Genomic DNA, 12,375 nt, shown 5'->3' on the forward strand with positions numbered 1-12,375 from the left:
CACTTTAAATCATCTGCTGTGTTTGATGAGATGCTCAGAATATAGTTTGTAATGCACATCAAATAAAATTCACATCACATTGTTTAATGGATTTTATTTGAATAACAAAGTGCGTCTTTTAATGCTGAATCAACACTGCATTTTCAGTCCAGTGCTATTACAGTAGAGTTTTTAAAAACATGATAAACAAAAACATTACAGAAAAAATGTATATATTACAGAAAACATCAGTAACATGAATTCTAAATTCTGCATTGTGTTGTGCTTACATCTTATTAAAACGTAAAAGACAGATAACAGATGGAAGTTCATCCTTTAACTGTGGTATGTATGGTAAAATAATACTTTAAATAGCTTAGATTTAGGACAAAAATATAATACAAAAATGTGCAAGCAGCAATATGACGCCAAACACAGAAGGCACAGTAAACATCAAAAGATGAGAAATGCATTGAAATGCATCACAAATAAAGATGCTGTCAGGAGCTGGAGAGTCCAGAACAGACTGCAGTGTGCCGATTTCATCAAATAAAAACACAATCCATTAATACAGTCACACATGCTGATTCATCATTGCTGATTGAAACGATGCATCAACTGAAACCATTATAGCTGCCAGCATGAAATTCAGTTGAAGTTTGTTTAGCGCTTTCTCATTTCAAAGTGTAGATTTACAGGAGATGCATGCTTCTACATTACAATAAAGAGTCATTTGTTATGAGAGATGACTTAAAGTAATGTCCATTGATAATATAAATCGTAGTAAAGAAATGACACGTATTCAAATGAAGAAGAAAGAATATAACGTACTTCCATGCTACAAAAAATTATGTTCTTCCTTGGTATTTCTTGTATAAGTATAAATATCTAAACATCTTTAAATCATGATGGGGACATTTTAAGTTGACGTCTGAATAATGTATCTATATTAAGTGAGTTCATGCTTTAAAGAAATATCTGATAATCAATTTCACAAAGGGAAACAAGATTATTTTTCTGACCCCAGATATTTGTTCTTGTTTTAAGCATGAACACACTTAATATTGCTACATTATTCAGAAAACAAGACTTTAAAATGTTTTGCTTCTCCAGTAAATGTATCTTGAGTTAAGAATGTTTAAAACCAGTCAGAGACACTGAGGAAGAGTGTCGGTTTTGGCTGAAGTGTAACTTTGTTTCAGTCTGTTTAGGATGTATCAGTGTCTTCCCTGACATGTGTTTCTCTTTGATACATCAGGACTCTTCACAGCTGTGTGTGGATCAGCAGAGACTGAGAATGAAAGCACATCTGTTACCTTCATAGATTAAATACAGCTTACTCTTTTTAATACACAGTTGTTATAGCCTTTCTACATATGCTAATAATAAAAGATTGATATTGGGGTTTTTTTTAGATGGGTTTAATTATTTAGAATATCATATGTTAAAAGAAAGTTATGTCTTACATCAGGACACGAGGCATGAAAGGGTTAATCACAACATTAATCACTGAGTTGCAGTTGATTTTGACATTCTACTAACTAGAAGTGCGACTACACTGACTCTCGTTAGAGTATTAATAGACTGTTATAGAGTTAGATATGGACTTGCAAAGTTACGTATACATAGCAGAATGTCTGAGGTTTATCCAAATAAAGTGAGACAGTCTACTAATACTCTCGTGACTGCTTCCTGTGTGGATTGTGATCAACTGATGTGTGTTTACTCACAGTTCAGTCTAATATCATTCAAGCTCCAGCATCTCACAAGATTCATGTGTTCACTGGTTTGTGTCTTCATCTCTCTCTCTCTTCAGCCTCCATGTGTTTAATCATTAATCTCTTCTCTGGAGTGAAACTGCAGCATAACAGCAATTAATAAATCACAGATGGCAATTAAAACTTATTTTATTTATATTTCATTTAATTGTGTTATTTAAATGATCTCTTTATTATGTTTTACATATGTTTTATTTAATATATTTTAAAATGTTTGATTAAAACGTTACTAGATAAAGAATTCAAAATTAAACAGTTTCTGCCCTTAAAACATATGAATAATTTAAAATCATGTTCAGATGTATCACCTGTGACGAGAGGACATGTAGTGATATCCAGTGCTGCTTTAATGATTATTAAAATCACTCTGAATATGAGAAAGTCTCGCCGAGCTCAGGATCCACAGTGAACATCTGACAGGTTAAGTTATGTTTAAGACAGCTGCTTGACTCGTGTGTCGAGTCAGTGTGAGTTTGAGAGTATTTGCTTTCACGTGTGGACATTATATAGGAAAGCAGAACCAGTCAGAAAGGTCAGTGTGAAACTGGGTGGTCAGGTGATCAGGTGATAGCCACACCCACAGCTGGTGCATTCATCTGATTTATTTTTATTTATTTTTTTATCAAGAACATTATACAGACAAAGGAAAAAATCAGTTACAATGTAGAACAAATAAACAAAAAATAAAAGAGAGAAAAAAAACTAATACAGGGTACAAGTTATTTTTATTATTAGATTATATTACAGTTACAGGAAAATTTTTAGAATTATTTATTGATAGTCAGTTAGTTATTGTTGCTAATGAGATAAGATAAAATTATAACAGCAAGCAAAACATAAAGTGGTTTCTGACCTGAAAATTCAAAATAAGAAGATTAAGTATATTTTATTTTCCAGTAAATGCTCTTTTTTTCCAGCGTTCATCTGTTTTTTATCACGTGTCTGTGTGGATTCTGACCTGTACAGTTTTATTAGAAGTGACACAACCATCAGAGGATGAGGTTAATTAAGCTTATGAACAAAATTGCAGGTGAAATGACATGAAACATATATAAAGGTGCGTTTCCATTAGCCTCCAAATTGCGCAAAAAGCGCCACTGAAGCTGATTGAAGCGGAGACTCCAGTCAGTGCTCGTTTCTTCCAGCGGCTCTCCGCGCTGCTTCTGTGAACATACACGCATACACCTGCTTTTAATGACTAGCCAAATTTTAATGAATATGTCCTTTTAATTATCGCGAGAGGCAAAAGGTTACGTTTTAGTCGCATAACATTAGTTATCTATTTTAATGTTTTGATATTTGTAGTTTGACCCCTATTATGTCTACCAAGCTCTGATAATGTATGGAACTACGATATATCACATTTATGGGAATTAAAAGGGTAGGCCTTAAGGTAGCCAATTTTGTTTTTAAGTCCATGACAAAATGTTCCTCCCAAAACTCCTTTTTTCCACTGTCACCCTCACACAGAAGACACCTGTTGAAGTGCTCCAGAAATCTATTACCTAATTTTCTAAACATCTTTTTCTCAAGGGGGATTTTTTGCAACATCTTTGGTAAGTAAATTAGATATTTTCATTCATAAATCAATTTTGTCTAACATAGTTTTACTGTAATTAAGAAAATATCAAGGTGCCATATGGCAACTCTGTACCACTATAGGAAAATAGGTGGTTTTGTTGCCATATGGCAACACTGTACCACAGTGAAATTGCAGTAATGTATTTCCCCATTGGGATTTTTTATAGATAGTAGCATCAATAAAATTATCACAGTTATTTAATGATTTGAAGTGTTTATATGTAGTATAGTTGTATTTATGTATAAATAACAAAATTATGTCTTCATTTCAGAAAATGAATACAGCTATATTTTATGGAAAGGGCAATAGGAAGAGTGCAGAGTTGGCCTGTCATGGAGAATAAAGGGAAGTGCAAATACCCTGGCTGAAGGGGGATCGTCCGCATGAAGAGCAGCAAATGTGACTTGCACCTTTGCATCACAGCTGAAAGGAACTGCTTTTTGCAGTTTCATGGGATGTCATGAAATGTGACTTGAGTTGGATTGAGACAGGTGCACAGTGATGGACTGGGAAAACCCACACTGTGGGGCAGCTGTGGCCTAAAAGTCAGAGTGTTGGACTAGTTACCCAAAGATCACCGGTTTGAGTCTCGGTGCTGGTAGGAGTTGTCGGTGGTCTGGAAGTGAATGAACAGCGCTCTCTTCCACCCTCAATACCCATGGGCTGAAATTGCCCTTGAGCAAGGCACTGAACCCCCAGTTTGCTCCCCGGGTGCTGGATATAGCTGCCCACTGCTCCGGGTGTGTGTTCACTTCTCACTGCTGTGTGTGTACACTTGGGTGGGTTAAATGCAGAGCACCAATTCCGAGTATGGGTTACCATACTTGGCAAATGTCACAACTTTAACTTTTCACTTTACTTCAGGGAGCCCCCTATGGTAATACCTGAATTTTATGTTTTCATGTTCTACATGGTATTAGTGCATGTTCCATGCTACCATACATTTACTTAACTTGTATAAAATACTTTCAAAAAGACTTGTTTTTTTGTTGTTGGAATCTTTGTGGATGTAAAACAAATAAAAAGTTGATGAATTTGATATGCATATATGGTACAAAAAGCGAATTTTTTTGTCCGTTTGCAAGCATTATTATAATACTTTTAAGTACTATTTTGAAGGTTAAATGATAGGAACCTGCTTACTTTTGGTTTGCATGAGTTCCAAGTATAAAAATCTATCCAATATCTAAAAGAAATGTCAATTTAAATAGAAAAGATAATCATAGTTTAATAGGACTACTTTTTTGGTCATTTTCCATTGTGGTACACTGTTGCCATATGGCAACGTTTTCCTAAATACCCCCCCAAATTTTTTTTTTTACTTGAAGCTATTTCATGTAATAAAAACTTATTTAAAAAAATATTTCATGGTTAGAACATAATGCGTACCATAGAGGGTTAATGGAAACGCCGTCATTTCGCAATACTTTATCGATATTTATAAAATATTGCTATAAGTTTTGCGCAAATCTGTAATAGAAACGCGCGTAATTACACGATCCTTTCACTCTACACCAGCAACAGGAAACTTTGTGCCAGATTTCCACAAACACTAATTAAAAATACTGGACAATAGTTCTACCGAAAATGACAATGTTGTTGTATTGAACATGTATTATATTATGTTATGTATTATATGGTCATAAATCTATCAGAACAAAATCCCATAACCGGTCCAACAAAGAAGAAGCTCCTCTTTCACTTTTCCTCTTCAGGTTGTGTCTGGTTAAAGAGTAGAAACACAAATAATTGTCAAATATAAACATATTTCACCTCATAGGTTTTTCTGAATAAATGAATAAATTCTTAAAGCATTCACATTATTTGAATTTGATCTTTGTCTACTTACAGTTTGTACTCCAGCTGCTCCATTATACAAGCTTCACAAGATTCATGTTCTTTTTGTTTTGTATTTGTGCTGAATCTTACTGTCAGTGTACGTGCTTTTAAATACTTCTGCACCGTTGAGTGAACCAATCAGATGTCTGCAGAAACAGACTGGGCGTCATTTGTCTTTGACTCCGCCCCTAACCACTCCGAGCAGATTCAGTGATCGTTCACACAGTACACTCACTGCTGGAAAAACCCTACGAACTGGTTTGGTGTGTACAGAGGTGAAACATAAGAAAAATGTGATGAATCATGAGGGTGGAGATGCTTCCTTCTCCTGATGAAACTACATGTAAGAAAATAACAGAAAATGCACAAACATAAGAGAAACTAAACTTATTTCTTATTTTAATTCTGTTTTCCAGGAAATGTTTATGTCCCCACTAGTGTAATACTTTTTTTGTATCTGGAATTTCTTTTTTTTTAAGGGCTCATTTGAACTAATATGCATTTTGAAGTATATATATATAAAACAACATTTAATAATCTTTGTCAGTGTTAATAAAAATGCAGTTGTTCATTGTTTGGTCATGTTAGCTCAATGTCAATGGATAAAGCTTTTGATAATGGATTGGTAAATTTTGAAACTAACATTAAATAACATTAATAAAAAAAAAAAAAAATACTACAGGGTACAAGACAGGGGTATACAGGTCCTTCTCCAAAAAATAGCATATTGTGAAAAAGTTCATTATTTTCCATAATGTAATGATAAAAATTAAACTTTCATAGGCTATATTTTAGATTCATTGCACACCAAGTGAAATATTTCAGGTCTTTTATTGTTTTAATACTGATGATTTTGGCATACAGCTCATGAAAAACCCAAAATTCCTATCTCAAACAATTAGCATATTTCATCCGACCAATAAAAGAAAAGTGTTTTTAATACAAAAAAAAGTCAACCTTCAAATAATTATGTTCAGTTATGCACTCAATACTTGGTCGGGAATCCTTTTTAGCAGAAATGACTGCTTCAATGCGGCGTGGCATGGAGGCAATCAGCCTGTGGTACTGCTGAGGTGTTATTTTCAAACACAAACTCCAAAAAGATTAAGTGCTTTTATTATAAAATTAAAAATTACACTTTAACATCTGAAGAACCTTTCTGTTTCACAAAAGCTTTGTGGTGAAAGAAGGTTCTTAAGATTAGAAAAAGGTGAGAAAGAGATGGTTCTTTGTGGAACCAACAATGGTTCTTCTATGGCATCGCTGTGAAGAAGCTTTTAAGCACCTTAATTTTTCAAAATGTAGCCTTTTAATTCCCCCGTTTTATTAACATAAATCTGGTTATATAGGTGTATACAAAGTCTGGTCCTGTGATATAATAAGATCCATATTCAGACACATCAAATACAGTCTGTGAAGATGAGTGTCAGTGAGCTTATACTCCATGTGAGAGACATTATTATCCTCATTCAGCTCCAGAGCTCATATTTCTCTTCTAAAATTCTCTTTTAACACTAAAAGCCTTTGCGTTTGAAAATCCAGTTGCACCATCTAGTGGACAAAGATTACAATGAAAACAAAACACATCAAGTGACATTCTTTCAGCTTAATTCAGTGAACGTCATTCAGTTACACACAAATAATTACTCACAAATAATAATAGTGATTTTGTGGTCTGTGTGAACACTTTTAGAAAGGTTACACAAACTCTCATCATCTTGTGCTGTAATGGATTATTGTGTGTTGGTTAAAGTCATTGATGAGCTGCTGATGTGAATCAGGTGTGATTCATCACACATTTACACGAGCAGCTGCTGCTGGAGTCTGAAAGGGTTAAACACTCTGGTCTTGTTTTGTGAAACACTTTTATTTCGGTAATAAAGAAATGGGTTATGTGAGACTCATTGTAGTGCATTTATACTGATATGTTACTTTGCACAAATTCTTCAGTTAGGAGATTATGGATGTGAAATATCATCATCATCATCATCATCAGCTAACAGATGAATCCAGAAAGAGTCTTCGGTAAGAAAATAATTTATTTACTGTTTATTATTTTTAATATCAAAGAAAGTGATATTGACCTGAGATAAGACCCATCAAACCATGAGCACCATCAGCACACAAAACCAAAGGTTTGATTGAGCCATTAACAAAATCCACACAGAATCCAGTCAATTTTATATAACCATATACATTTTAGTGAGCTGTTTGACTCTGTCCCTGTTCAATGATCTCCAAGAAACACTTGTAACCTTATTACACACAACAAATGAAGTGGATACATATTACCTGATAAAGTGAAATCTGTAAGTAAGTTAGTTTTGTAAGATGTAGCAGGAGATCATGATCACGTGATTGAGTGACAGACAGTGAAGTTTCCCTCTACTGGAGATAATCTGCATTACAGCTCAGAACATCCCATAAACCTCTATATCAGATCACACTTTCATAAGAAATGTAAATGAAATCTATCAATGTAGTCATTATAATAATTGTCCTTACAATAATTCACTAATAAACAGATGAGTGATTTTTACTCTTTACAAATTTATACTGATTTTAATTTACAAAAACATTATACAGTATACTTTGACAGTAGCCACAATATGTACTGAAAACATAGTTTTAATGCACAATATAATTTCTTGTTTTTTTTTTAAATGCAGTAGGAAATTAAACCTGGTGCCAGCTGGACAAATATAGGCACTACTGTACAAATCGGTCCAGTCTACCTTTTTGTAACTGACTTTAAAAAGTTATGACCAGTCTTTAACAAATTAGACGACTAACCTTTTAAAACTAGTCTAAGCAGTTTATGCTCAGGAGTGTACAACACATTATAACTTTAATCATGCAGTGATATAAATAACAAAACAGTAATTCTGGCTTGTGAAAAGGTTTACAGATTTTATGATTAGTTAAAAGTTAAAAGTTAAAAGCTAACTATAGTTGATAACTGTTATATACAGTGTCAAAATGATCATGATTTTAACATTAAAAGACTGTAATAATGCTACAGTAAAATCCAGTTCATTGGTCAATGGTAAGTAAAAAAACTTAATGGTTAAAGGTAAGTAAAAAAACTCCCAAAAAATATAATCTAAAAATAAATAGTTATTTTCAATAGATGACAAAAATGTAATTTTGTTCTGTGTTCTTCATCATCTTTCTTTTTCATCTTCATTTTTTGGCGGATAAAGTATCACCTTTTGTGAGCTATTAACTGAATAGGAAGATAAAACACAACCAGATCTGATATTTTGGTTTTGTTTCATAGCCAATTTTTTTTTTTTCATAGTATTGTTCTTGTTTTTGAGTCAGTCTGTGATGCACACCATGCTCTGTTTCTCCATAAACTCTTAAAAAGCTGCCGCCAACAAAAGAAAAGCTTTAAGGGCTTTCTTGCTGCTTTTTTCTAAATAATAATATTATGGTTTTTTATATCTGAAAGTGAAGAGATGAAGATACAATGGATGAATTTTATGCTTTCAGATAACACCAATAAACCAAGTATTACTGTACAAAGCACAGTAAACTATTCTATATAAAATATAATTGCACTACTGTTTTTGCATAGAATTCATTTTTAACAATACTTTTTCACACTCATCCAACTGTAATTATTACCACTGTTCTCACGTTGTTGCTGCTGTTCATAATGTGTATATATAATCCTACATTGCTCTGTTCATTATGTACATACAATCCTACACTGCATTCCTATTTATATTCTGTATATACTCTGCTCAATACTGTATATAGCAACCACACTGTACATTCTTTAAATCATAGCTTCACTTATTTTGCACTTTTTTATGTATATAAAACACTATATTCTTGCACTTCTGGTTAGATTCTAACTGCATTTCGTTAGCTCTGTACTTGTTCTCTGCATAATGACAATAAAGTTGAATCTAATCTAATCTAATTTTTTGTGTATGAATGTTTATATTCTGAAATAAATACAAGTATCAGTGTTGTATCATAAAGATCATAAACACTTACAGTTTGGTCTTTCTCCATCAGTGCTGCTCCGTCTGACTCGACTCTTACTCTGTTTCTCTCCTGCTTCAGTAGATTGTGTCTCATCCTTTTTGCTGCTCATTTTCTGATTCCTGCAGTTTGTGACGCTCCACAGATGTTCTGCCATGTATTTATTTGGTTATGTAGAATTTATATTTTATTGAGTGGAGTTTGGCATTTGTCAGTGATGTTATGTGATGTTTTTATTGTTAGATTTTAATTTTAGAGTTGGTTTATTTGAATTTTTCATTTCAAAAAGTGAAACTTGTATATTATATTCATTCATTACACACAGACTAATATATTTTAAATGCTTATTTCTTTTAATTTTGATGTTTATAACTGACAACTAAGGAAAATCCCAAATTCAGTATCTCAGAAAATTAGAATACTGTGAAAAGGTTCAATAATGAAGACACCTGGTGCCACACTCTAATCAGCTAATTAAATCAAAACACCTGCAAAACCTTTAAATGGTCTCTCAGTCTAGTTCTGTAGGCTACACAATCATGGGGAAGACTGCTGACTTGACAGTTGTCCAAAAGACGACCATTGACACCTTGCACAAAGAGGGCAAGACACAAAAGGTCATTGCAAAAGAGGCTGGCTGTTCTCATAGCTCTGTGTCCAAGCACATTAATAGAGAGGCGAAGGGAAGGAAAAGATGTGGTAGAGAAAAAGGGTACAAGCAATGGGGATAACCGCACACTGGAGAGGATTGTGAAACAAAACCCATTCAAAAATGTGGGGGAGATTCACAAAGAGTGGACTGCAGCTGGAGTCAGTGCTTCAGCTGTCGCATTCCTTGTGTCAAGCCACTCTTGAACATCAGACAGCGTCAGAAGCATCTCGCTTCAAAAAGGACTGGACTGCTGCTGAGTGGTCCAAAGTTATGTTCTCTGATGAAAGTAAATTTTGCATTTCCTTTGGATATCAGGGTCCCAGAGTCTAGAGGAAGAGAGGAGAGGCACACAATCCACGTTTCTTGAGGTCCAGTGTAAAGTTTCCACAGTCAGTGATGGTTTGGGGTGTAGTGTCATATGATGGTGTTTTTTTGATGTGTTTTGTAAGGTCCAAGGTCAACACAGGTCGTATACCAGGAAGTTTTAGAGCACTTCATGCTTCCTGCTGCTGACCAACTTTATGGAGATGCAGATTTCATTTTTTCAACAGGACTTGGCACCTGCACACAGTGCCAAAGCTTCCAGAACCTGGTTTAAGGACCAGGGTATCCCTGTTCTTAATTGGCCAGCAAACACGCCTGACCTTAACCCCATAGAAAATCTATGAGGTATTGTGAAGAGGAAGATGTGATATGCCAGACCTAAGAATGCAGAAGAGCTGAAGGCCACTATCAGAGCAACCTGGGCTCTCATAACACCTGAGCAGTGCCACAGACTGATCGACTCCATGCCACTCCGCATTGCTGCAGTAATTCAGACATTCAAAATTCTTTGTATTGGTCTTAAGTTATATTCTAATTTTCTGAGATACTGAATTAGGGATTTTCCTTAGTTGTCAGTTATAAACATCAAAATTAAAAGAAATAAACATTTGAAATATATCAGTCTGTGTATAATGAATGAATATAATATACAAGTTTCACCTTTTGAATGAAATTAATGAAATAAATCAACTTTTTGATGATATTCTAATTATATGACCAGCACCTGTATTGTGTAATACAGGTTTATGTTTCAGTTTGGGGTTGTCTGCTGTTTTGTCCCCACAATGTCAAAATCAAACCTACAGCTAACTTTCATCTTGGCACAGCAGTAAATTTCACTTTTAAAATAAATTAAAACTATCAGAAAACCTTCATACATGTCTTAAATCAACACACCAGCAAAGGTTTTCACCCTGCAAACACCCTCACAAAACAATGACTTGAAAAACACTAACAACAGGAGCACACAGTGTTTCTTTTGTAAAATGTCTTTAGAAAATCTGGTGCAGAAATCATCACTTACTGTGTCTTAACCCAACTATAAGAAGCTAATAGTAGGTTGAAAATGTTATATTTCAGAGAACATTAATGTAGAAATCTAAATAAAAATAATATATAAATACATTTTGAATGAAGTATAATTACAGATGAGAACCATGGATTTTTGTTAAGTTTATACATTAACTGGAATTTTAATGGTGGATAAAAACAGTGTCAGTTTAATAATAAAGAGATTACTGCAGCGTTATATTTAAGAATCTGTGACATCTGTGAAAAGTTTGATAGTCTTAAACAATTGTACAACTGAGTGTAATACAATAATATACTGAAAAAAAAATATATATATATATATTTATATATATACTGTATAAAAAAATACTGCTGCAATTAGTTATAACAGTTTAAAATAAGTTCAGTTAAATTTAGTTTAGTTTACTTAAGCTGGATATTTAAGTTATCTCAACAAATTTTAAGTTAAGCATGAACACTTACTTTTTTTTAAGTTGAAACAACACATTATTAATTATTCTTCTAATACTGAATTTTAAGTTGAGCAAATTAGGTCTGATACAATTTAGAGTTAAATTTTGCTTAATTTTAATTTGTGAGAGATTTATGTGGAGTATTATTTGTTAAAATTTATTTTAATTTTGATTAAAGCTAAAAGTGTCATTACCTTCTGATGAGCTAAAAAAAATAGATGAATGTCCTGCAGCTCTGAGATCTCTGATGTTGAGGAGTCAAATGTTGAGAGTTTTAGAGGAACTGAAATGTACATGCCATGTGTCCAAAAATTTTAAGGCATCACTGGTATTTGAGGTTTCCTGAGTACATCCTCAACTTCACAGAGGGCAGAGTTCAGCAAGGAGTCAGCTGTAGGGAAAAAGCTGTTCCTGGATCAGCTGGTCCTTGTCCGGGGGCTCCTTAAGAATGCTGTGAGCTCGACGTAGACAGCGTTTTCTCTGGATGTCCTCAGTAGCAGGAAGTGGTGTCCCTGTGATCATCTGTTTATTATTACTCTGATGATTCTCTATTGAGTAGTTTGGTAGTGCTCTTTATTTCTTTACTGCAGTGCAGATCAGACTCAGATGATTATGATGACAAGAATCTCTGATGGATTTTGATTGTAAAAATCCTGCTTATAGCATCTTTAGAGTTTTATTTCAGCACTAACAAAATAGCAGTTTTTTTCTGCTATGATTTAAGAGATTCTGTAGATGTGT

At 33.8% G+C, this 12,375-nt stretch overlaps 1 long non-coding RNA gene across 1 annotated transcript; it reads right to left on the reverse strand.

Moving 5' to 3' along the window:
• Positions 1 to 94: 94 nt before the first annotated feature.
• LOC109103925 lies at positions 95 to 2,391 on the reverse strand. Its single transcript, XR_002020130.2, has 3 exons — positions 2,066 to 2,391; positions 1,710 to 1,836; positions 95 to 1,270 (listed from the first exon to the last, which is right to left on the reverse strand). It is a non-coding gene; the product is annotated as an uncharacterized LOC109103925 (long non-coding RNA).
• Positions 2,392 to 12,375: the final 9,984 nt, after the last annotated feature.

Source organism: Cyprinus carpio, chromosome A21, assembly GCF_018340385.1.
Source record: "Cyprinus carpio isolate SPL01 chromosome A21, ASM1834038v1, whole genome shotgun sequence".
NCBI lineage: Eukaryota > Metazoa > Chordata > Actinopteri > Cypriniformes > Cyprinidae > Cyprinus > Cyprinus carpio.